A 27,925-nucleotide genomic window follows, 5' to 3' on the forward strand; every position below is an offset into this window, starting at 1 on the left:
CATTCATTCATTCATTCAACATTTTCTTTGCACCTATCTAACTCCTCGTCATGCAGTCTTAATTCTTAGCCCCTTAATAACTTCCATTGTCCCAAAGCCAAGGGTAGGTTGTCATCTTGAGTCACCTCCCAAATGCACACCTCATACTTAGAAGACCTAGGGACTTCTTTTCCTGTTGTCTTAGCTCCATTTCACACTGATCTACAATCAGTCCAGCAAAGGAATGCAGGCATATAAAACCTTATCATTCATTTTATGAAGTTAAAAATTACTTACCTGGGGGAGGTTGAGACTAAAAACAAACAAATAAAGGGGGGAAAGTTGTAGGGACAGAAGAGTTTCACATGTGGCTAAAAGGAATTGGGTAGAAATGCTGTGAACATCCTCTACCTTCTTCCCAAGAGGGGTTTTATGAATTACTCAGATTCTCACATGAATGAAAAGAGCAATAGGGAATTCCTCAGCTCACTGGGTGTCTTAGGACTTACTCTTAACAAGACAATATGTAAGGTTTTCCATGGGGAAACATTATGTTCTCCCACAGATTACTTCAGTATGGCACAGAAAACACAAATTCTAGAAGCTCTGGGCTGAGTATGGTATAGTATATATGTAATCTCAGCTATACTTGGGTAGCAGAGATCAAGAGGATTATGGTTTGAGAACAGCAGTGCACAAAGTTAGCAAAGAGCCCATTTCAACAAAACAGGCTGATCATGAGAGTTCCCATCTATGATCCAAGCTAGGTGGGAGGCAGAAGTAGGAATATAGCCACCCATGGCCAGCCTGAGGCCAAAAAGAAAAATAAATAAGTACGATAGTCTATTGGAGTGGGAGGGAGAGTGAGGGAAACTAAAGCAAAATGGCTGGGTAGACTACTTGAAAGTACAAAGACTTGAGTTCAAAATAAGTAAACAAAACCGGGCTCTGCCATTATTGCCTGTGCAGCCTTGGGCAAGAGCTCCAATTCTCTGAGTCTTCCTTCCCCTACTGATATATGAAACAATAAGAACACTCTCTCAGAACTGTTAGAGGATCTAAGTACTAAGGAGACTGAGCTAAATGGATAGCAAGTTTGAGATCTGCCTGGGCTACGAAGTGCAATCCTCTATCAGGAAAGAGAAAAATGACCTGAGCTCTTGCATGAGTAGCACATAGCCTGTAGCTGGCACACAGGCCACATAAAACATGCTAGCTCCCCCTTCCTTTCCCGTGTTAGAAGGAAGCAATGCTTGATTCCGAGAGAGATGATTCCTGTATAAACCAGAGAGTCTCCAGCAGAAAAGAACCACTGGATATACAAATATAGACGAAAAAGGCCTACGTAGTCAGGTGCTAGTGGCTCATGTCTGTAACCCTAGCTACTCAGAAAGCTGAGACCTGAGGGTCACAGTTCAAAGCCATCCCAGGCAGGAATGTCCATGAGACTCTTATCTCCAATTAACCACCAGAAAAACAGAAGTGGTGCTGTGGCTCAAAGTGGTAGAGTGCTAGTCTTGAGCAAAAGAGCTCAGAGACAGTACCCAGGCTCTGAGTTCATGCCCCATGACCAAGAAAAACAACAACCACCAAAAAAAGCAATATAAGGAACCAGTTCATGCAGCTATTATGGGGGCTGACAAGAACGATCATGGGCAGTTAGCAATCTAGAGATCTAGGAGAGCTGACTATGGAGCACCAGGCTAAAGGCCACAAGCTCAATACCTAGGGTTGTCCAATTGTAACACACACAACTGTAATCTCAGCAGTTGAGAGGTGGAAGCATGAAGATCAAGCATTCAAAGCCAGCTTATACTACATAGAAACTGTCTCAGAAAAAAAAAAGACTGAATTTGTTTCAGTCAAGGAAGAAGCAAAATGCTGTCCCAGCCCAAAGGCAATCAGGAGAGAGTTATTCTTACAAAGAGGGAAGGGGGGGGGGGGGCTCTGTTCTATCTACACTTATAACTACTTGAGTAAGACTCCTCTATATTGAAGAGGACAATCTACCTTCACTCTGTTTGTGGATATAAATGCTAATCCCACCATTAACATCTTCACAGAAACTGGAATTCTAGAGTATTAGGGCCTTCCCTTAACTGGCCAAGATGGCACATAAAATGAAACCATCCCAATTTCAGAGACTTGCCAGGAGACAGATTGGTCATCTGTCAGCAAAGAAAGCCATCTCTGGGCCTGTTTCCCTCTCTGTTCAAAGAAGATGATACCTTTGGTACAAGCAAGTGATGTAAAGAGTTAGCAGAAAGAACGTGCAGGTGTCTGAGTTGTGAACTTAAGGCATATATGTGCAGAAGCCAGAGTATGACCCCTCTATCAGCTGTACCCACTAACATTAGGGCAATGACAGCCATAGAATCAGCCAACAAACAATTCCTTGAGCAAAGAAAATAGGTAATCAGCTCACAGGGAAAGAGTTCTGGACTTAAGCCCAGGGTTGATATATTCAAGCAGCTCAGTGACATTAGAACCCTGGCCCAGACCCTTTGAGGTCACCTTGGTCTGCCTGTTGAGTTCCCCAAAGGACTCACAAGCCTCATAGCTTCTCACATGACAGTGAACAGCACAGGAAAGGACAAAGGAGTGAAGAAAGGGCTTTCTACTCCTCCATATCACTCTCTTACAAAAAGAAAATCTTTTGTGGACTCCCCACCAGCCTGTACTTCACATCCATTTAGGTGACATTTGCCAAGAAGAATCACGTGGCCGTAATTATTCAGGTCAACCCTAATCCATAGTTGGTACCTGGCACATTGGCCACAAACCAAACCAAGATTTAGTCCATGAGAAATAATCAGATGGACAGTCACCAGTGCCCACAATTGCTTTCTACTAGAGCATGCCTGTTGAGAGGAGTTGGCCAATTAAAGGCAATTCATAGGCATTAGCATGCCTATGAAAAAATAAAAGTAACAATAAAAAATATGCCCAGGAGCAACGAAGAATACGTTTACTATTAAATGAAGCAGGTCATTTTTTTAAACTATAAGCACTGTGGCTCTAGTTAGAGGGACAAAGGAAACAGTAGTAGAAATGAAGGGACATGAGTTTGAATCCAGTTTTAGCAACCACAATCAGTTCTTAAGCAGTGATTTCACGCTGGAACCACAGGATCAGCAAACAGGTTTTAGAGAGGTTAGCTTCTCTCAGTAGTAAATAGTAGTTTATTATTAATTCCTTTACTTTGCTCTAAAAGGTATGTCTTATTAATTTTGTATAATGCTTACTTAGTTTGGGTATTTGCTCATGAATAGTTTATCTTTTGTTCATAAACTTGGAGAATCTAGAGTTCTTGCCTCCCTAGTTTCTGAATCAAAGATTTGCATTCTCAGAGCTGGGTGGTACCTCACTTTTATCAGCCATCATTCTATCAGCTCCCTGGGTACATCTGATACCAGCTTGTCCCCAGGAAAGCAGTATCACAAAGTAAGAGGAGAAAAGGCTCTGGCAAACAAAAGATATTGTTCATAAAGGTACTTAGTTGGTTGCACTAATGAAGCCTCAAGTGCCAATAAGTAAACTGTAGCAAGAATAAGACATTTTCCTCAAATCCTCATGGGGAAGGTTATGGCCTGTGGTTCATTTATCACTTGGTTTTTCCTTCCTTCATTCATTTGGTGGTTGGTTGGTGGATACGTGGGTAGGTTGATAGGTTGGTTAGTTCACTGGTGGGTAGGTGGGTTGGTTAGTGGATTCACTGGCAGTTTGGTTAGTTGGTTCCTACTTTTTCCTTCCATGTACCAAGAATTCTGCTCAAGGCTCGTCCTCAAAAGGTATGGATCTAAGTGGGACATGCAAACAGATCCATCCATTCCTTCACCCTTTCTTCAAGTCAGGCCCTCTTCTCAGTCTTTGGAGACAAAGTAGAGGAGACATGACAGGGAGAGAGAATCCCAGTCCCAATGGTACAGTGATGGCAAAAAAAAAATGTCAGTGATCTAGAGAGAAAAATCCCACGAAAAACAGGTAGCAATGAATCAAGTGCTTAGGCACCAGCTTTAGGATCTATATCCCACTCTCTTCCTAAGTGGCCTTCTGCACTCACTTGACCTTTTTGTTGCCTGGGTTATAGTCAGATCTAAAGGACAAGTGTACGGCAAGTATTTAGCCTGACCATGGCCAAAGAGTCTGGTTATTATAATTATTGTCGAGAGACTCTCAGGTGACTTGATGAGGAGTAAACTGAACTACAAAGCATACATACATAGATAGATGTTTGGCAGACAGGGCTTGGAGGAAGGCCACCTGGAGGAACAATAAGAGAAGTGAGATCAAGAGCAGAGGGTGGGAAAGAAGAGGTGTGTTAGGAAACTACAAGAGGTTGTGAGTGGAGAGAGACAAAGGTAGAGGGACAGAGGGACAGGTTCGTAACAAGAATGCTGAGTGGCACCACGGCACTCTCCCCCACAGTGAAAGTCCTCACTGAAAGAGCTGGACAGAAAAGACACTAAGAACAGAACATTGGGAGGCATTGTGGGGGGAGGGGAGGGGAGGGATTAGGCCTCTTCTGAACAGGCACGACGTGGTTTTGACTTTGGTCAAAATTGATGAGCCTGTCTAGGCCGACAAAAGAATAGCCAAACACGTAACATTTCACTCTCCCTTCTCAACCACCAGCCTTAGGACAAAAAAAAAAGAAAAAGCCTTTGCCATACCTGCTGGGACTCGTATCTCTGTGAGCACCCAAACATTCTTGAATGTTCCGTTGCATGTCTTGCCTGAACCGGATCAAAATCAACTATTAGAAAGGATAGGACAAAGGACAAAGGGGGAACCTATCCAACGGCGATACTCACAGGACAATATGTTGGAAATTATCTGTACTTGGAAGAGGGAGAAAAATGAGGGAAGGGGTAACAAGTTAGACAAGAAATGTAGTCACTCCCTTACCCTCTGTACAGCACCTTGACAATAAAATGTGTTTAAACTTTCAAAAGGAGGGATAGCTGTGGCCACACAGTACCAGGGTGGGCACCCGGGTTCCAGATTCCCTTGTCCTGTTCTCCACTGCCATCAGAAGACACCCCTGAGCAGAGGTTTTCCAAAGTGGGTCATGCTTCACCTCTAGGTGTGGGGCAGTGAGAGAGCACAGATTTGTGTGAAGTCAGTTCTCTTTCTGTCTCCTTGTGTGGCATCAGTTCTGGAATCAGACAAAACAAAGTTTCCATCCCAACTCAGACTCTGATACCTGAGTGACCTCCAACAGTCACATTTCCTTCTAAGCTTTAGCATTCACTCTGAGAAAGGAAGATATCAATCCTTGAATTTCAGGTTGGGGGGGGCGCAGATTCTGTCTGTAAAGCATTTTTTTAACAGTATCTGGGGCAGAGTGGAAGCACTTACCTAATCTACCTGCTTCCTTCCTGAGGTTTAGTGTTGCAGGCGATTTCATGAGCACTGAGATCTGGTCTTTCTTGCTCACTATTGGCTCACCATGCATTGTGGGTAGTTGACTGAGTGGATGGGAAAATGAATGAATGAATGAATGAATGAGAACTTACCCTTTCTGATTATTCTAGGGCACTGATAGGAAGAGATGTTAGGTTGTGTAACATTTGGTAGTATAGAATAAGCCACTGAAATGAAGCAAAGGAGCCCTTTCTGGCAATGATGCCAAATCCAAGAGAATTCTTAAATCTTGGAATTTACTGGGTAAGGCTCACCACGTCAGAAAAATGGCTAAATTCTCAGGAGATGAGTAGTTCGTTATGCCCCATAATCTCAGCCTCTAATACTTAACATTATAAGCTCAGCTAATAACTCCAGGTCACCTGTCTGGGGAAGAAAGATAAGGATTTTAAAATTTGCACATTAGCATGTATAATCTACCACCCAATGTTGTTGACTCAGAGAGATATTTTAATTCATCCCCCCCCCCCCGCATTGCCCTGAGAGAGCACAGTTATTTTAAGAGATGCTAACTGAAAGAGATGATTGCTATGACAATCCATTTGAAGAACCTTTCATGGCCTTCTATGTAGCATGAGTTTCTATACACACTACCAAGGTTAAGTCTCTTTTCTTGATGCAGTATGTGTTTCCAGAACTATACACGAGCAATAATATTCTTAACATTAATGATATTCTTAAGTTTGAAGCTGAGTTCTCCTGGTAACCTTCCCTGAGTCTTTCTACAATGGTATTACTTCTCTGTGTCTGTCTATTTGGTCACTTGCGCTCTGTTTCTATCTACTCATCCTGCAACTGACTACTAGAATTCAGAAGTATTCTTATAGAGTAAATCCAGGATGGCTGCTAACTTTTGTACCTTCTTTCAGTTGAAACCTATACGTGGGCTCTTTGAATATGATCATACTCTATAGCTGCTCTGACCAGTTGAAAACAGCAAAAGTGCTGTCTTCACACCCAGCTTCAAAGAAACCAGCAATTTCTTCTTGTATCTGGGACCATTCTCTCTGGAGAGAAGTCTAGCTTGTCTAAGGTCACCAGGCTGACAAGGACACCTGCAGGGGCTCTTGCTCACAGTCTCAGCTAGTCCAGCCTTCCAATCATCACAACCAGGGCACTAGACATGTGAGTGAAGGAAACATCTTGGAAGTGGATCCACCATCCCCAGCTGCCCAAACAGACATCATATTGATCAATGACTGACTATCCAGCTGAGCCATTCACAAATTCCTGGCCCAAAAGTCATGAGTGGAATAAAAATGGTTTTAAGCCACTAAGTTAAAGAGAAGCTTGCTAAACAGTAATAAATTGTCAAGGTATCTTTTCTACAGGAACCACAAGAGCACAGACTTCACACTCAATCTGAAGTTATGTTTGCTCTTGAGTTTTTCTTGTTTGTTATTCATTTGGAGAACCCACATCTGCAGACAAAAATCCAGAGAGAAAGGAGGGTGAGAGAAAAAGGGAAAAATCAAACACAATCAGGTCATTTGAAAAAGAAGAAATGAAAACAGCTAACAAGCATCCTATTTATACCATTTTACTCACGTAAGAAATACAAATTGAAGGAGGAATGACTATTCTTTCATCTATAAAATTAGGAAAGTTCCTTTTTAATAATTAAAAAAAAAATCATCTATCACCAGCTGATGATGGCTCACAGTTGTAACACACTCGCTACTCCGGAGGCTGAGATCTAAGGTTTGCAGGTGAAAACTCACCCAGGCAAGAAAGTCTGTGACACTCTTAAATTAACTAGCAAAAAGCAAGAAGTGGAGGTGTGGCTCAAGTGGTAGAGTGGTAGCCTTGAGCAAAAAAACTCAGGGACAGTGCCCAGGCCTTAAGTTCAAGCCCCAGGACCCAACACCAAAATAAATAAATAAATAAATCATCTACCATACAGAAGGCTTTGAAAAACCATACTGATTGCTACAAAAGGTAAAAATTGAGAACAATATTTCTAGAAAACAAATTGGTAAGATTTAGATCTAGGTATCTCTCCTAGAAAAATAATCTGACATGTGGACAGAGATTTATGCACAAAATATGTTCATCACAGTGTCATTCATAATAGTAAAATATTATGAGTTTTTTTAAAAAAACAAACCTTAAATGTTGGATTCTGGGGAATGACTTAAGTAAATTGAACTGCCTTCAGAAGATGGAATGTTGTGTCGCATGGTAACCGATGCTTATGAATTGTTCCTAACGACATGGAAAAATGTTTAATGATATAACATTAAGTAAAAGAGCAGGATAGAAAAAAAGGTTATAAAGTATGATTTTCAAGTACTTTGAGAAGCATAAAAAGACTAGGAGGAAATACGATAAAGTGTTAATGGTGTTTATCTGTGGGAGGTGGGATTATGGGCGGCTGTTTTTCTTATTTATTCTTTGCTGTATTATCAACATTGGGTATGCATTGCTTCTGCAATCTGAACAGAGTTTTCTATTCTTCTAATAAGTAAAGGGATGGCCAGTAGTGGCCAATCTTCTGTCCAAGTTGAAAGTCATGAAATTAGAAAAAGGGAGGAATAGGAGGATTTTAGGAGTCCTGGTGACTGAAACCAGTGGTTATGCAGACTCTCCAGTACAAGGTTTCCTTTTGTCCTTGTATATAATAGGGACAATATTTGCTGAGTGCAGGAATGATGTAAACAGAGAGTCCGCTTTCCCTTGATGTGATGAATAAACCTCACCTCATTCCCAAGATCACCCCATAAGGCTTGCTTGGAATAGAGATGGAAATCCACTGAGGCAAAATGGAGTCCAGGTAAACTGTTCAAAGACTCAAGGTGATAAAGTCCTTGGAGTCTAGATACCAGGAATCTGTGGCTCCTAGAGCATCTGTTTGGGGCCTTTGGTAGTAATTTCATAGTATTATCTGATGGGAATCTGCTTTGTTCTCAGTTTTGTTCCCTTGGCTGGGCCCACAGACTGCTTGTCCCCTAGGGGATCATCTGGAGATTCTGCAGCTCAATCTTAATCTAAATATGAAATCCCACTCCCCCAGCCCCTCAGGTGACGGGGCCTGAGAGTCTGGGCAGGTGACTTGCTCAAACAATAGACTCCTGGAGCCAGACCTATACCATAAAGTCTCAAAACTCAACACTCCAGCGACCTGGGACCCTGTCCCCCATTATCCCATTATCCCCACCTCCACCCTTGCCCCCCCATTATCCATTACATCATGCTGTTAGGTCTGCCAGGGGGAACAGCCCCCTTCACTCCTCCTCTTCATGAAGGACAGAACCTAGACTTACCAGAAATCACCTGCCCCAAACCAGAAATCACCTGTAACTGTCCATCACCTGACTGTCAATCATCCGACTGTGCGTCAGCAAAAGGACCCCAGGCTCTGGGGTCACTTCCTCCTCCGTGCTGGGCACACCTCTTTCTCACTCTTCCCTGTGTAATCTCTCTCTGCCATTGTTTTGAGTTGCTACACAGTACACCCTACTCTAGGGAGTGGCCTGGAAGTTTGGCTCTCCCAAATAAATTCTTCTTTGCTGGAACCATGTGGCAGGGCGCTCAGTGGTAGAGCACTTGCCTTGCATGCATGAGGTACTGGGTTCGATTTCTCAGCAACACATAAGCAGAAAAACAACTGGCAGTCTCCGTTCAGCAACCTGTACATCTGGTGTTGAAACCCTGGAGGGGATAGTATCAGGAGTCCCTGGATCCAAGGGTCAAGGGTCAATCTACTTCCTGGCCACACCTGCTTAGACCCAAACTGCTAAAGGGATCCCATGTCAGACCTCTGGCCTTTACCATTGCTGCCCACATTCACACTCTTGTCTGTGTCTGGTGAATGACTCTAAGAGCCCTCTGTTCATCTGTCTCTCTTTTGACATGGGGCCACACCAGAGGGATTCCCTACCCCTTGTGGACCAGTATTTTCTCATTTCAGGGATGCCTAAATCAAGAGTTTGACTCTCAGTCAGAGCGACCACCTTGGGTGCTCTGGGACTCCTTCCACCCATTGCCTCTTTCTCTCTACATCCTCACAGACCCCTCTACGTCCTCATGGACCCCATCACAGACGCCTCCTCTCTATAACCTCATGGACTCCTCCCTCTATGTCCTCACCCACTCCTCACTTCTAAATCCTTATGGATTCCCTCTACATCCTCATGGTCACCTCCCTCTACATCCTAACCAGACTTTCCCTTTGCCTCCTCATACCAGTGGGATCCAGTCAGCCTCTCCCAAATCAATACACTCCCTTGGGGTGTCTCCTACCTTCTCTAAATGGCCATCTATTAAATATTCCATAAAGCCAACATGCCTTATGCATTCTTCCTGTCTCCTGGCTCTCCTTAAGTCACTCTGGCATCCCTCTTCAGCTTTCCACTGAAGTTGATCTAGTCTGTTGAGGATGTTTGCTGTTCCTTCTTTATTCTGATACCCTCATGACTCAGTTTCCTAACATTATCTATGAAGAAAAGAATGAGAGAGCAAAACTTCTCAAGTACATAGAACTACAGAATCTTGGGGCTACAGGAGATTTTCAAGATTATATTTCTCTTTCCCCTTCCTTTCCTTTCCTTCCTTCCCTCCTTTTTGTTTCCTTTTCTTCTCCTTCTCTCCCTCCCTCCCTCTCTCCCTCTCTCTCTCTGTCTCTCTCTGCCTCCCAGACTACTGCCCTTTGAACTTTTGATCCTCATGTCTCTACTTCCTGAGAGTGCTGGGATTATAGGCACTTACCACTTACCACTTTCTAAAAATCCTAGTCTTAGAGAAAGTGAGGGAGGGGGTGACATTGTCCAAAAAGAAATTTACTCTTTACCTGACTTATATAACTGTAATCCCTCTGTACATCACCTCTACAATAACAGTTAAAAGTTAAATTTAAAAAAACTTTTCAGTCCAAAACTTTGTTTATCTAACACAGTGGCATGAAGAAGTGTGGCGCTTTGCTCAAGGTCATTCAGTGAAGCAGTACAGAGCAGGGACGAGAACCCAGGGCTGCTGGCTTACCCCCTCCTACGGGCTGACCTCAGCTTGCGGAGAGATACTCAATGTATTGATTTGCTTCTTTGTTTATTGTCTCCCCATAAGGACATACATCTGTCTACTGGTACATGTAGTTTGTCAATAAATATTTATTAGATGGATGGACAATGAACAATCTGAGACAGTCACGTACTAGAAAAATCATGATTTCTGGAGTCATGGTGATCTGAGGTGAAATCACCAGCTGTGAAACCTCTAACAAATTACTCAAAGTCTCTGAACGTAGGTCATTCCCTTGTGAAATAATGGCAATAACACCTCAAAAGGGGTGTCTGGGATTTAAATGAGATAGTAGAAATACAAAAGCTTTTCACTAAATCCATGCTATCATAGCAATTAACTAAACGTTACTGTCTCTCTTCCTCCATGACAGCAAGTCCAAGGCATGGTTGATGTCACAAGAGCCCTGACATGAAGAATCCAGTTTAATCCCAGCTTCTGTATTCCTATGTGATTAGTTCATGGACAACATTAGTTCATCTGGCAACATCCTCACATATTATGTCCACCAAAGTAAGTGGGCAATAGTTGAATTCAGTAAGAGTTACTGAATCAATAGTTGGCACAAAGACCTAGGGAGGACAGAGCGAAGAACAAATAGGTCTTTGCCTTTAAGTCTTTGTGTCGAAAGAGCTCATACAGCCAGGCATGGTGGTGCATACCTGTAACCATAGAACTCAGAAGGTTGAGGCAAGAGGATTGTGACTTTGAGGCCAGCCCTGGATACATAGCAAGACTATTTCAAACACAAAAGTGATTTTATAAGGGAAAAACTCCGGCTGCTAAAACTCCTCCCCCATTATACAGGACGCCTCAGAGGGAATGCCCTGTGAACTGAAAGTGTCTGCTTTCCTGCCTGAAACATAACATCAGCCATTTCCTCCTCAGCAACCCAATGCATTCACCACTTCCAGGCACAATAGAGATGCCAACCTTTGAAGAGCCTCAAAGAACAGGAAGTTTGCTGTGTGGTGAGCAGTGAAACCTCTCCTGGGAGAGGTGGCTTTGGCCTGCAAGTGACCTGTGCAAATCACCTGTGTTCCACTGCCTCATACGGTTACGGCTCACGTCAAGCTCAACCCCAGGGCCATTCGCACTCTGGCAAATAACAGAAGCATTCAGCTCCTTTCTTTGTTTCTTTTTACTTATTCATTGCCCATATCTTGCATGATGACAAAGTTAGATCTTATCCTACTTTATGTCCATTTGAGGTATAAAATTGGGAGATGCCATGATGCAACGGGAAAGCATAACATCCCCCTCAGACAGTCCTGGATATGACTCCTAAGCTTCCCCACTAACCTGGTATTCAACACTGGATGCTTCCCTCACTCAAGAAGTCTTCCCCCACCCACCTCATCTGTAATAATTAGTATATGTCTAGGATAGTCCTAGCAGATGAGCAGAATCGCTTAATAGCTATGTACATATGACCATGTAAGATAATGCTAAGGGAAATGAACTCCAAGACATGGAAACAAAAGGTTTTCCTTTGTTGTTGTTTTGAATTACTATGTGATTTCTTTTTTTTTCTTTGTGTTTTTTTTCCTATGGTTTATGCCCTGTTGTCATTGTATTTGCTCTTGGTACCCTGGGTATTGTATATATGTTTATCTAAATTAGGGAAGGGAAGGGGAACAACAAAATGGTGAGACAAAGGACAAGGGAGAACCAATGCAACAGCCATACTCACAAGACATTATGTTGGAAATGAACTGTACAACTTGGGGGGCGGGGAGTTGAGGGGAGGATAAATGGGAGGAAAATGAGAGTTGACAAGCAATGTATTCACTACCTTACATATGTAACTGCAACTCCTCTGTACATCAACTTAGCAATAAAATTAAATTTATAAAACAGACCTCTTAATTGTTTGCTTTATTTTTGTTTAAATTTGGAGAGAGGGACAGTCATGAGGCTTGAACTCAGGGCCTCATGCTTTCACTTGGCTTCTTGGCTCAAAGTTGGACCTTTGCCACTTGCGCTACGCCTCCACTTCCAGCTTTTTGTTTTTAATTGTATTGAGGCTTAAACTCAGGGCCTGGACAAGGTCCTTGGACTTTTTTTTTTTGAAGTGGGGAGTGGTTTGCTCATGACTAGCACTTTACCACTTGACACACACCTTCCTTTCTGGCCTTTTGGTGATTAATTGGAGATAAGAGTCTCACAGACATTTCTGCACTGGCTGGCTTTGAACCGCAATCCTCAGATCTCAGCCTCCTGAGGATTAGAGGTATGAGCCACCAGCATCCTGCTCTTAATTGTTTATTTCTTTAATAAACAGTTTCTTAGTGCTTACTATATGCACTCTTTTTAAGATCTTGTGAATATGAACTTATTGACTCATGAAAGTAAGCTAGAAGTTAATATAATAACAGAAATGTTTGTTAGGAAAGCCTCTATATTTTCAAGTAAAGGTGTTTATATTTTAAATAATGCTTCAGGGGCTGGGAAGGTGGCTCAATGGTAGAGTGCTTGCCTCATATGCATGAGGCCCTGGGTTCAATTCCTCAGTACCACATAAGCAGAAAATGCCAGAAGTGGGGCTGTAGCTCAAGTGGTAGAGCGCTAGCCTTGAGCTGAAGAGCTGAGGGACAGAGCCCAGGCCCAGAGTTCAGGCCTCACAACCGACAAAAAAATAAATAAATAATGCTTCAGTCAAAGAAGAAATGACAATTGAAATTAGATATTTTAACTGAACAATAATGAAATAATAATGAAAATGTAAGATAATAAGATACTAATAATGAAAATATAAAAACTTTTGAAATACAGTTTAAAAGTGTGCATGGGGAGAAATTTGCCATAAACACATGGAGTAGTTAAAAAAAAAAAGAGTCTGAAAATCAATTGTCTCAGCTTTCCTGAGCAAAAATTAATATAAGGGAAAACACAGTATGAAAGAGTTGAATAATGAAGATAAAGGTTGATTCTTTGAAGACTAGTAACACTGATAAATACCTAACAAACCTGAACATAGGAAGTGAGAGAGGGTCAGGGATAGGGAGACTACTAATAATGAATGTCCAGTGACAGTAATGACAACAATCCTACTATAAGATCCCACAGAAAATTTTAATACAGTAAGAGGATATCATTCAAATGATACAAAATAGCAAACCTATAGGATGAACAAGTTTACAGTTCTAATGTACAACATGAGGACTAGAGTTAATGAGATTATATTTAGGATTTCTGTCAAGTGAATAGATTTTAGCTGCTGTTAATCATTAAAAAGTCTTTATGTCAGATTACATGTTAATTTGATTCACTTAATAATCATTCCACTACCTATATGAATGAGAAAGTGTTGTGCTATAAATCTCAAATGTATGCAAAATTTTAAAAATTATTTTTATCAAAAATATACATGAAAACATTTACATATTAATAAATAACTTTATATTAATAACTTTTAAAAGGCAATAGAAATAGACAAATCACTAGAAAAGCACCACTTATAAAGTTGACACAAGATGACATAACTAACCTGGTTACTCTTCTTATATCTATCAAAGAAATTGAGATCATAATAGAAACTTTCCCACAAATAAAACTCCAGAGCTGGGCAAGTCTACACTAGTGAATTCTACCAATAACACCCCTCTTGTACAAACACTTCCAAGAATATAAATTCAAAAGCTTATAAAATTTTATTTGATTCTAGAAGGCCAGCCTAACCGTGATACCAAAACCTAACAAAGTTATAACCACACAAAAAAAAAGAAAATCGCAGACTAATTTCTCTCATGAACTAGATGTAAAAATTCTTCACAAAATAAAAGATGAAATGTAGTTAGACATCCATCTCCCTAATCAAGGCAGTTTAGCAAATAAAATCACTGATAGAATCCCAAGTTTGAATTATGGAAAACAACTCCCTCTTTTCTACCAAGGAGCTGGGCCCTAGGGAGTGAATGAAGAAAGGAAGCAACAGAATGAATAAACAGAGAAACATGGCAATTTTCACAGAGAAAAGGAAAAGAAGGAGAGCTATGCCAAGACAACCAGCCGGCATGGTCCAGTTTGAGGCTATTTTGCTTGAGATGGTTGTATACTGGGCAGCCCACCTAGGATTGCTATGAATGGCTCCCTTCCTCTTATGTTGGGTTAACTACTAAGGGTCAATGAATACCCAAGAGGCTGATCTAGGGCTCTGCCCTAAGCTCTCAGAGTGGCCAAAATGTCCCTATGCATAGAAGTAGTCTGTGTAGCAAAAGGCCAATGGGCAAGGGTGCTACTACGATAGGATTCCAACCTTCTCTTTTTTCATGGGAGTCACTGGCCCAAGTCCACCAAGAAAGACAGACCTTTTCTGAAACTCCAGCCATCTTCAAGGTGCTGTGCTGTGTGGGATCCAGGCAGTACCTTTTACATTCAGCGTAAGCATTATGCCTCACCCAAACCTGAGCTCCTCTCTGCCCTGGAGTTCCCCGCATACAGCTGGCCCCTCCTTCTCTCCACCCAGACCAACCTGAACTCCCATCTACCTTACTTTCTACCCTCAGACCCTGCTGCTACCTAGCTAGCGGGGGCAGCCATGAGCTCTCTTTCTCTGGGGCAAATATGGCTCCTCTAATAAACCTTGTAATAATCTTTCTTCTGTGCCTGCCTGCCTCCGTGTGGTCCCCTGGGATGGATATGATGGTTCCTTTCACTCAGCCAATCCCACTGACCAGACCCAGATTCTACTGGACTCCCTGCCTCCTTTCCAGTCTCTAGATGAGTGAGACCAGGAGCGCCCTGCTGAGCTCCCCAATCTCTTTTTACTCATTCATTCAACCAGTGCTTCCCCCAAATAGCTGAAGTAGAAAGGGAACAACTTAAGACCTCCCCCGATTCTTATCAAGGCATTTATATGAGCTGCTTTCCTGTCTCTGAGCTTCAGCATCTCAACTGTAAATGGAGCTTACCTGAGAGATCACACCTGAGAGGTAATGAGGGTAGCTGAACTTACACATAAAGCCCAGCACACAGTGACTGGCATTTCATTGGCTCATTACATGTTCATTTCTTTCCTCCCTCTCTACAGGCACTGGGATCATGAAGAAGAATCAGATATGGTGCCTGATGCCAAGAAGCTCATAATATAATAAGTAAGATAAAATATAGACAAGGGAGATTACAATACTTCAATGAAAGAGAGCAAAGTGTCTCACAAATGTACTCACAAGTAAGGAGAATATTGAGAAGACAGAAAAGTGGAGCCATTCAGACATATTCTAAGAACCTGGCTTTTGAACTGGCCCTGAAGTTTAAGGATAGGGAGAGTTCAGCATCCAAAGATGGGCTGGGGAAGTGCACAGCTAGAAAGTAGACCATGAAGGGGAAATGTGCAGGCAAGAAGGTCCAGGCTTCTGTAGTTTGGAACATTGAGTGTTTCCTAGACTGTGGTTTGATCAACAAAAATGTGACAATGAGGAATAACAGATACTGAGTGGGAAACTACAGTGTAAAATAAAGTCAGGGTACCAACCTCAACCCATTGTAGGAGCCCAATTCAAACACCCAACCAGGAAGAGACACTAGGGAATGTAGACACTGAGCAGGGGTCTGATGTATTAAGGGATTCTGTTCATTTCCTTTAGGTGCCCAGATGGCATTTTTAACATGTCATCTTTCAGAAATACCATCTGAGCAACTTGTAGGTGAAACAAAGTTGTATACATATAGAGCTTCCCCTTGACACCTGGCACCACGTCCAGCAGCCCACCTTGACTCTGTGAATCTGTTTATCTACACAATGGGCACTATAATATTCCATGGTAAAGCACATGGCTCTGGGTAGGTACTCAGTACTAACGGTGGGGTTATTGGACCAACTCTTGCCTGCTAGAAGAACCCAGATTTCTCATTGGCCTGGGAGCTTTACAGACTGCTTCTCAGATAAGATCTCAGCTCCTACTGAAGATTTCTCATAAGAGTTCCAGTCCCAGGGTGACCCCCAGACCACAATGGCGGCCTCCACTATTGACCATTCTCAGGCTCAGGCTCACTATCAGAATGCCAAGGCAGGTACTGGAGTCACAGCCCCCCCCCCACCTCCCTCAGGCCCCATGCAAAGCCATACTATGCCCCAGACAGCCAAGATATGGACAGTTCTGACTAGCAACCACCCTGCTGTTCTGGTTATAATTAAGTTGGCTCCCTCCACTCTCTGGGGCCACTCTGCCCTCTCCCTCTGGTCATATTGCCTGTCAGGTGGTCCCCCGGGGTCACGACAGCCTTTGATTAAAATCCAGTGAAGCTGAAAACGAAGCCAGAGTCACAGGAGGATGAAATCTCAGCCACAAGCTTGGGGAAGTTAAGCTTAATTCACTCTGCAGCAGGGAAAGGCTGGTACCGCAAGCAGGTCCAAGAACATGGAGATGGAGATCTGTGAGCAACCACCAGTGTGCAGTCTCATGAATTACAGCCTCCTACTGGTTACTAGGAGCAGCTGGTCTTCGGGGGGTGCCTCCCACTCCAGTCAGAACAGAAAGTCCAGGATTCAGCTCCCTCTGCCCAAGTGGAATACAGTCCCATTGTGGCCCTGACCCAATATCATCTTTCCACTACAGACAAATGTGACCACCCTGAAACCAGGGAAGTCAACTGCCTTTTCTCTCCTTCTGGTACACATGGCCTGCACAATACTTCCACATATCACACTAGGATTTGTGTGGAAATAGTTTGGGGGGGGGGCTGTGCGCATACGTGCCAATCCTGGGGCTTAAACTCAGGCCTGGGTGCTGTCCCTGAGCCTTTTTGCTCAACGTTTGTGCTCAACCACTTGAGCCGCAGCTTCACTTCCAACTTTTTGTTGGTTAATTGGAGATAAGACTCTCAAAGATGTTCCTGCCCAGGCTTGCTTTAAGCTGCAATCCTCAGATCTCTCAGCCTCTTTTGTAGCTAGGATTACAGGCATGAGCCACAGGCGCCCAGTGGGAAATGGAAATAGATTTTACAAAACAACACCTGGAGAATGTCAAAAGGACTGTAATGGCAGTAGCCCACGTGGAGCAGCTGGAAGAGCTGATGTGGGGATAAACGAATAATAAAAATAACTAATTTTTATTGTTTTCATATCCTGGGCACTGAACAAAGTCCTAAGCCTCTGAAAGTACAGTACACTCTCTTTTCTAAAAGAGGATGCACTCCAAGATTCCTCAGTGAATGCTTAAAACCATAGCTAGCACCAAACTCTATCCATGCTATATTTTTCCTACACACACACACACACACACACACATACCTGTGATAATATATAATTCATAAATTAGACACAGTGAGAGATTAACAACAGTAACCTAATAAAGGACGATCAGAACAATACACTGTAAGATTGTTTTCAGCATCACCATTCTGCACCATAAAGAAGCCCCTACTGAGTAAAGCAAGGGCTACTGAATGCAGACCCTGATATTGCAATAACCAAGCTCATCTCAAAACAGCTACCAACGGGAATCTGCTTTGTTCTCATAAGTCAATATTGCTCCCATTGTTTGGCCCACTGATTACAGCACCACCACCTCCTCTGCCACCTTCCAGAAATTCTCCAGCCCAGAATCTTAATTTAAAGATGAAAGCTCACTCCCCACCCCCAGAGATAGATAGAGGACTTGCTCAAACTGCACCATAAACTCATGAAGCTCTTTAAACCCTCCAGCTATCTGTGACCCTGCCCCAACCCTTGACCTTACTTAAGTCCCTCCACCCCCCTGACTCTCCTCAGGTCACCATGGTGTCCCTCTTCACTTTTAATTAAAGTTGATCTGGTCTGGTCTGTTTCATTCTCCTTTGCCTTTTCCAATCCGTCCCTTTCCCTCACAGCTACTAAGTGACCCTCAGAAGTAGCATATTCAATTCACCACTCATGTCCCAGATGCCATACACAAGATTTCATCACACTCCTCAGACTGGTATGCAATTTAAAAGTTATGAATTATTTGATTCTGAAATTTCTCATTTAATCATTTTAGACCATAATAGATAGGCGACTAAAACATTGGAAAGCAAAACTACAGACCAGGGAGAACTTCTGTACGTCCTAAATAAAAGCCACCCTTTGGCTACAGATGGGGTGCGATGACTTGAATGTGGGCCCCAAAGAGTATGTGTTGGAGACTTCATCCCAAAGGCAATGTTGTTGGAAGGAGGAGGCTGATGAGGAGTGATCTGGCCACCACAAAGGTAGCCAAATAGATTAATGCTGTTATCACTAAAGTGAACTCATTGTAACAGAGGGAGTGGGGGCCAGAGGTGGTGGCACACACCTGTAATTCCAAGCTATTCAGTTGGCAGAAAAAATCATGAAAGAAGGAACGTGCTTTGATGCCAGCCTGAAGGAAAATTAGTAAGATCCTATCTCAAAAACAAGCTGAGTATAGTGATATGTCTGTAATCCATTACTCAGTAGGCAGAAGTAGGAGGATTACAGTCCAAGGCCAGCTCTGACCCAACATGTCAGACCCTAGGAGAAAAATAAACTAAACTAAAAGAACTGGAGGCATGGCTCAAGTGGCAGAGCATTTGCCTAGCAATCACAAAGTTCAACCCTCAGTAAACACCCTGGTTGAAATGTAACCAGTTACAAATGAATTAACTGAACTAGATCAGACTCCACGGAGAACTCAAAGAGTCTAATTCTTCAGAAAGAATAAGTCAAAGCCCAACAAAATAAGTCCCAGCAAACAGGTACTTGTCAGAAGGGGGGTGGGGGCCAAGAGGAGAGAGGTAGCAGAATGAAGGGGGAAAGGAGGAGAATGCAGGCAAGAATGCAGTATATATACCACAGAACTGAGAACAATAGGGGAAGGGGTGGGTAGAAGGGCAGAGAAGATGTTGAAGTGATGACACGGGCCAGGGCGCATTGCACACATAAACTGCTTTGTCAAATGGCAAAAAGAAAAACACTTCAATATATAACCTTAAAATTAAGGAAAGCAAGGGTAAGGTGGGTTGGGGGGAGGAGGGCAAGAATGTTGAAAGGGGCTGATGGCTCACACCTGTAATCCTAGCTACTCAGGAAGCTGAGATCTGAGGATCGCGGTTCAAAGACAGTCCAGTCTGGGCGAGAAAATCCATGAGACACTTATCTCCAATTAACCACCAGAAAACCAGAAGTGGCGCTGTGGTTCAAGTGGTAGAGCACTCGCTGAGCTGAAGAGCTGAGGGACAGTGCCCAGGCCCAGAGTTCAAGTCCCATGACTGACAAAAGTAAAATGTTGAAAGGGGTGACATGAGTCAAAAGGCACTATATTCACTGCATTGGTAGATGGCAAGTCCTTGGTACAACTACTCCAACTCCTTGGTACAACTACTTAAAGATAGTTTTTTTAATATTCAAAATTTAAAAAAAAAAAAGAAGAAGATGAGGGTGGGACACTGTGTAGCGGGTTTCTCATTGGTGTAACAAGACACATGGGGAAATAGCTTAAGAGTTTCTAGAACCTTCTAAAATAGTACCATCACCTGGGGAGCAAACCTTCAACACTTTATATCCAACCATAGTAGCCTCCTTCCCTTTTCCCTCTCCCTGACCATTGTACCTTGATCTTCATCATACATGGCTCTTGTCAGATGCTGGTACCTGGATACTGACTTTCTAATGCTGAATCCATCAACTATGAGCCAGTGAGTTCCTACCTGGAGTAGATTGCCCCAATTGGGGTTAAGATTTGGAGACACAGAAGCACCATGTGGTAGATGTTCCTCCTCCTGCACACATGGCTCTAACACAGATAAATTCAGGGCAGCCACCATTGAACTAGGTGGCAAATTCACACACACACACACACACACACACACACACATCTTCACACCCATGTCCCCGGGACAGAACCAGTAAGTTGAAAGAAAGGGGGGAAAGAAGCATTGGAATCCCTTCACCTATTTTTTTGCTCAAGTTGATAGCTGCTGTTGATTTTCATTGTTAACCAGTGATTTGATAAATTACACTGCGTGGCTGAGATTTATCCATTTTAATCAACCAAATTATTATTTTGAGGTGCAATGACAGAATAATCTCTAGAGCTATTTTTTTAAACTGTCTCTGATTTATAAACTACTACAGGAAAATAAATAACTATGGAGCTAAGATGCTGTAGCTCTACTCATGGCTTATTTTTATTGAAATATTTCCAGATGGCAACTTCTGAAAACATGACTTTTCTTAGGAAGGCAGTTGTCATGTAAGAGTTGACCCAGTAGTGCTGTTTCTCATTTTACAAATGAAAGAAGGCACACAAGAATCTAAGCATCTAGACCTCAGGGACACAGCTAACATGTGAGCAAGTTTGGTCCAGTTCTAAAATAAGACGTTTTTCCATGAGCAATTATAGCCATTTTCTTGTCCCTGGCACTCTGCCTGGCTGATGGTATTGGTGTTTATTAGAAGCATGAAGAAGTTCAATTCCAGGGAAGAACTGTTTTTCCTTTCTCGGGAAGCTCAAAAACACTTCCTTAATTTGTTCTTCAGATCAGTTCAGATGTCAGCCCTTCCCACAATGACGGAAGGGCTAAATTCTAGTCACCCATGATGTCTAGCCTCAGGTTATCCAATGCAACACCAGTGCAGATACTGTTCTGAATGGGGTTTTGCAGATATAATTGAGATTACTAATCTGTTGACCCTGAAAACAGAGATGATCACAGCAGGTCTAACAAAGTCCCAGAGCCCTCTCTCTGGCTGGTAACAAAAGGGAAAGTCAGAAACTCAAAACCTTCAGGAGATTAGATGGACAATCTCTGGTTTGAAGATGGATTGGGCCATGAACAGTTGCTTTGTGACCTCAAGCTTTATGTTCAGCCATAAAACCTCAGTCCTACAACCACAAAGAACTGTTTTCTGCCAACTCCCTGTTTAAGCAAGGAATGGTCTTTCCCCAGGGCTGACCTTCAGACAGTCCGATTTCAGCCCTATGAGATCCTAAGCAGAACACAGGCAGGCTTCCCAGATTTCTCACTTAGAGAACTGTGAGCCAATAAATGGACAGGTTGGAAGCTCCTAAGTTTGTGGTCATTTTTATACAGCAAGAAAAAAGATGAACACAGTCTTATTAAACTTTTAACCCATTAACCTTATGGATGGGCTCACCTGGTTTGACCAAGGAAACCGACTGATAAATAATAATTACTTGCAGAGCAGATGAGAAAAGGTAGAATCTTTCCTACTTCTCCAGAATTGGCAGCAAGTATCACATCTGAGAGAGTTTAAAAGGCGGGGGGGGGGGGGGGGGGGGGGGGCGGAGGGGAGCTACTTGGAGCCGAATTTTGTTGACTAAAAGGCCAACCACTATGTAGTAGTGGGATTATAGTTGTTTTCCCATTCTGTGGACAGACTGAGTACATGGTAAAAATTTAAAGTTGACCACTAAAATAATAGCAATGTGATTTTCCAACAGAAGAAAATAAGCGCCTAAGGAAAACTTTCTCATCCTAATGGAAAATAGAAAAGGAGACAAACAAAGATAAGCAAAGGCAAGGGCGGGGGTGGGGAGGGTGGGCAGGAGGAGAATGGTAGACAGGAAACAAGAGTTGCAAGAAGTATAGACATAATCACATAATACAGACTATGTTCTGCTGCTCACAAAAATGAAAACCTCAAATCAAATGTATTGGAACCTACTTAGCTGTTTTACTAACCACATCTGAAATAAAAATATAAAAAGACTAAAATTAAAGAGGTAGAAAAAGACAGATCAGGAATATATTACCTAGAATGAAAATTCTAAAGCTGGATGGGGAGGCATATGCTTATAATCCTAGCACTAAGGAGGTAGAGTTAGAAGGATCCTGAATTCAAGGCTACAGATCATATTCCAGAGCAGCTTGAGCTATACAAAGGTAGCCTGTCCCCACCTTACACTAAAAAAAAACAAAAACAAAAAATAAATATGACCATTTTAATTTCTGCCCTAATAGTCATTAAGACAAAAAAAAAACATATTGAGAAGGGAAAAATGAACAATTCATCTGGAAGGTTCCATGATCCAGACTGTATCTTTGCTTGGAAATAGCCTCAATGTATAAAGCACACATTGACAGAATTTTAAGAAGAAATGGACACACCTCCCATCTTTTGCTGTTAATTGTTCTACTTTGTTTTGGTTTTTGGTGGTACTCGGGTTTGAACTCATGGTCTCACATTTGCTGGGTAGTTATTCTACTACTTGAGCCATCCCCTCCCCCCAAGTCCCTGTCTTAATTAGAACATTCCTCTCTCAGAAACTGGCAAATCAATGAGACAGAGAGCCATAATGAGTTGACAAGATCTAAAAAAATTAGGAATGAAAGGGGCAAAGGACTACATGGAATCAAGATCCAGAGAAAACCTGAGACTAATGAATGTTTTATACCAATGCATTTGAAGAAAAATGTGATAGTATTCTGGAAAAAAAATATACACACATTGAAAAACTCTATTAAACGAGCATGTAAAACTTGAACATACCAGAGAATAAAACTCCAGTCATAATCATTTACATTAATGCCAAAGCTTGAGTTACAGATTAACTAAACTAGCAATGTTCCTCCAATACGGTGTAGCTAAGAAATATTTTCTTCATAGAAGAATGATTTAACATTTAAAATTTATACAGATAATTTATCCTTTCAACAGACTGTAGAAGAATCATTATAAGATAATCATGTATAGTATTTTGTAAAATAATGCAAGTTCGAGATAGAGAAAAAATTGAACCAGCTAAAAACAAAAGAAAATAGGTTTAACACGTTCAACTGTCTACTGCCCAAAACAAACCTTTAGCAAGTATAATATATGGTGAAGTATTTGAAATGGCCCCCTTAAGGTTTGGAGTTTAGGATAACTATAATCATAACTTCTATTTAATTTTGATTGGAGGCCCAGCCATTGCAATAAGACAGGAAACAAGAATTGGTTTAAAGATTGGTAAATTGTCATTATTCACAATTGATATATTTGTCTACAAAGAAAAACTCAAGAAAACCTGCAAATAAATATTAAAACTATTAAAGTTTAGAAAGGACACCAATCCCAAGACTACATGATCAAAGAAGCAATTTGACATACAACTGCATAAAAAAAAAAAAGTGTGTGTGTGTGTGTGTGTGTGTGTGTGTGTGTGTGTGTGTGTGTGTGTGTGTGTGTGTGTGTATGTGTGCATGCTGGTTCTGGGGCTTTAACTCAGGGCCTGGGCACTATACCTGAGCTGTTTTTGCTCAAGGTTAGCACTCTATCACTTGAGCCATAGTCCACTTCTGGCTTTTTAGTGGTTAATTGGAGATAAGAGTCTCATGGAATTTCCTAATCCAGCTCACTTCAAACCTCAATCTTCAATTCTTAACTTCCTGAGTAGTTAGGATTACAGGTGTAAGTCCCAGCACCCAGCCAGAAATGTATTCTTTTGAGACATGATCTCTCTCTCTGTGTTGCTCCAGTTAGTTTTATACTACTGGATTCAAGAGATTGTCCTATCACACCCTTTCTCAAGAACTGGGATTATAGCATATGCACCAGCCAATGTTTCTATTATATTTCTTCATCTGCCTAAGAAATTTAGTTTTTAAGTTACTGTTCACAATAGTAACAGAAATTGCAAGGTTCTTATATCTTTCAGAAAAAACATAAACTGTATGAATAATAAACATGGTCTCGAAGTGATGATTCAACATCAGAGCTGGCCATAAATAAATCAAAGAACTAAGAAAATTCAATAAAAATGAGAATTTTTCACAAAACTTCACACAATATTTTTTTTCTTTAAAAAATTGGCCACCTTAGTCAGGCACTAATGGCCCGAGCCTGTAATCCTAGCTCCTCAAGAGTCTGAAAACAAGATGATTATGATTTGAGGCCAGGCCTGGGCTGAAAACACACAGGACTCCTTCCCAGCCCATTGCTGGGTATAGTAGCAAGGGCCTGTCACCCCAAGTTCCAAGAGAATGAAGTTGGAGTATCACAGCTTTGGGCCAGACCAGGCAGAAATAGTCCATGAGACTTTACTTCCAATAAACTACTCAAAAATAAATCAGAAGTGCACTGTGTCCCAAGTGGTAGAATGTTCTCCTTGAACAAAACAAGCTCAGGGACAGTGCCCAGGCCCAGGATTTAAGGCCCAGGACCAGACAGACAGATAGATATAGAGATATATACTAACCAATGGGGAAGTAGATGATTAAATGTATAATTTAATATTTTTTAAAAAAATAATTTCATAAGCAGGGTGCTGGTGGCTCATGCCTATAATCCTAGCTACTCAGGAGGCTGAGATCTGAGGATCTGAAGTTTGAAGCCAATCCAGGCAGGAAAGTCCATGAGACTCATCATCTATTAACCACCACAAAGCTAGAAGTGGAGGAGTGGCTCACGTGGTACAGCAGCACTAGCCTTGACCAAATAAACTTAGGAACAACACCCAGAACACACCCCAGAAAACACACACACACACATACACACATACACACACACACACACACACACACACACACACACACACACACACACACACGAATCCTATATTCTAACATTCCAATGATCTGAAGTCTGGGATTTGTTCTAAAAACTCCTAAAAAAATGTAGGAGGGGAAGGAAAGAAACAATCAAAAGTAACAAAGGTCATGGCTGTTAAAATGAAGGAAAAGGGAATTTATAATTTGTACTGGAGTCTGTTTTTTGAGTATATTTTAATTTGGAGTAAATTTAATTTCATAAGTTTTAGGAATAATATATGAGAATACCTTTTTGGCCTTGGAGAGCCCGGTATTTCTTATATAAGACAAAAAGGACACAAAAATAGCTGGTAAATACAAAAATGTTTATCTCCTTCATAACTGAAGGCCAAATAAAAACCTTCCATAGCAAAGAAAAATTGAAACAATACATCTCCACCAAACCAGCCCTACAAAAGATTCTTAAAGATGTCCTACAAATAGAAAACCAACAAGACCGCAATAAAGGCCAAGAAACTGCACCCAAACTGAGAATCCAAGAACCATAGGAAGAACCCAGTTTTTGCAGCCCCCAAGAAGGTGGATAACATGGCAGGAACTCCCAAATACCTCTCAGTCCTATCTCTTAACGTTAACTGACTGAACTCTCCAACTAAGCGACATAGACTGTCTAGTTGGATTAAAAAACAAGACCCTTCTATCTGCTGCCTGCAGGAGTCACATCTTGCCTGTAAAAACAAACACATTTTCAATGTTAAAGGCTGGAACAAAATCTACCAAGCAAACGGCCCCCATAAACAGGCGGGAGTTGCAATCCTAATATCAGATAAAATAGACTTCAAATTAAAATTCGTGAGAAGAGATAAAGAAGGTTGCTACATACTAATTAAAGGATCTCTCCTTCAGGAGGATATTACAATTCTAAATATCTATTCGCCAAACAATGGAGCACCCAAATTTATCAAAGAAACACTACTTTCCCTCAAATCCCATATAGATCCAAAGATATTAATTGTTGGGGATGTTAACACACCACTCTACCCACTAGATAGATCAACTCGGCAAAAACTCAACAGAGAAACCGCAGATCTAAACAGCTGCATAGATCAACTAGACTTAACAGACATCTACCGAACATTTCACCCAGAAGCATCAGAATACACGTTTTTCTCAGCAGCACATGGAACGTTTTCTAAAATAGACCACATTTTAGGCCACAAAGCAAACTTGTCTAAATTCAGAAACATTGAAGTTATACCTTGCATCCTCTCTGACCACAAGGGAATAAAATTAGAAATCAACACCAAAAGCCACCAAAGAAAGTCCGGCATCACAAGGAGGCTGAACAACACACTGCTGAATCACGAGTGGGTCATGGAAGAGATTAGAAAGGAAATTAAAATGTTCATGCTATTCAACAAAAATGAACCCACAAATTACCAGCTCCTCTGGGACACAGCAAAGGCAGTACTCAGAGGCAAGTTTATAGCTCTGAGCTCCTATATCAACAAATTGGAGAGATCTGAAACTAACAATTTAATGACACATCTAAACCTCCTTGAAAAAGAGCAGCAAGATAAACCCCAATCCAGTAGACGGAAAGAAATAATCAAAATTAAATCAGAATTAAATGAATTAGAATCCAAAAAAACTATAGAAAGAATCAACAAAACAAAGAGTTGGTTCTTCGAAAAACTTAACAAAATTAACAGACCCTTAGCAAATCTTATCAGAAAAGGAAGAGAACACACCCAAATTAATAAACTCAGAGATGAGAATGGAAACATCACCACAGAAACAACCAAGATTCAGAACATTATAAGGGAATACTTCTCAAAACCATGCTAATAAGTTTGAGAACTTGACAGAAATGGACCTTTTCCTAGCAAATATTGACATGCCAAAACTAAACCAAGATGAGTTAAACCATCGTAACAGGCCCATATCAAGCACTGAAATAGCAACAGCAATAAGAGACCTCCCAGCTAAGAAAAGCCCAGGACCAGATGGTTTTACAGCGGAATTTTACAAGGCCTTCAAAGCAGAGCTCACACCAATACTCCTCCAACTCTTCAATGAAATTGAAAGAGAAAGCTCACTACCGAACACATTCTATGAAGCCATCATAACTCTCATCCCAAAACCAGGCAGGGACTCATCAAAGAAAGAGAACAATAGACCCATTTCTTTGATGAATATTGATGCAAAACTTCTCAACAAAATCTTGGCCAATCAACTTCAACAATTCATCCAAAAAATCATACACCATGATCAAACAGGATTCATTTCAGGGATGCAAAGCTGGTTCAATATACGCAAATCAATTAATATTATTCACCACATCAACAGGAGCAAGAATAAGAACCACATGGTTATCTCAATAGATGCAGAAAAAGCATTCGACAAGATCCAACACCCCTTCATGATGAAGGTTTTGGAAAAATTAGGAATCCATGGAACATTCCTCAATACAATAAAGGCTGTATATGACAAACCTACAGTCAGCATTATACTCAATGGTGAAAAACTAAAGCCATTTCCTCTTAACTCAGGAACAAGACAAGGATGCCCACTCTCTCCACGTCTCTTCAATTTAGTATTAGAATGCCTAGCTACAGCAATAAGACAAGATGCAGACATAAAGGGGATCCAAATAGGGAAAGAAGAAATAAAACTCTCCCTCTTTGCAGATGACATGATCTTGTATTTAAAGAATCCCATAGACTCCACTCCCAAATTACTCAAGCTGATTCAAAACTTTGGCAAAGTAGCAGGTTATAAAATTAACCCCCCAAAATCAATGGCTTTTCTGTATGCCAACAATGAGAAAAGTGTGGCTGAAATTAGGAAAGCAACTCCATTTGTAATAGCCCCACAAAAAATAAAATACCTAGGAATTAACTTAACCAAAGAAGTGAAGGACCTCTATGATGAAAACTTTAAAATCTTGAAAAAGGAAATCAACACAGAACTAAAAAAATGGCAAAGCCTCCCATGCTCCTGGATCGGAAAGATTAACATCATGAAAATGGCAATACTTCCCAAGGCTATCTACAAATTCAACGCAATACCTATCAAAATTCCAACCTCA

This window comes from Dipodomys spectabilis, unplaced genomic scaffold (genome assembly GCF_019054845.1).
Source record: "Dipodomys spectabilis isolate Male_0828 unplaced genomic scaffold, ASM1905484v1 ptg000046l, whole genome shotgun sequence".
Taxonomy (NCBI): Eukaryota; Metazoa; Chordata; class Mammalia; order Rodentia; family Heteromyidae; genus Dipodomys; species Dipodomys spectabilis.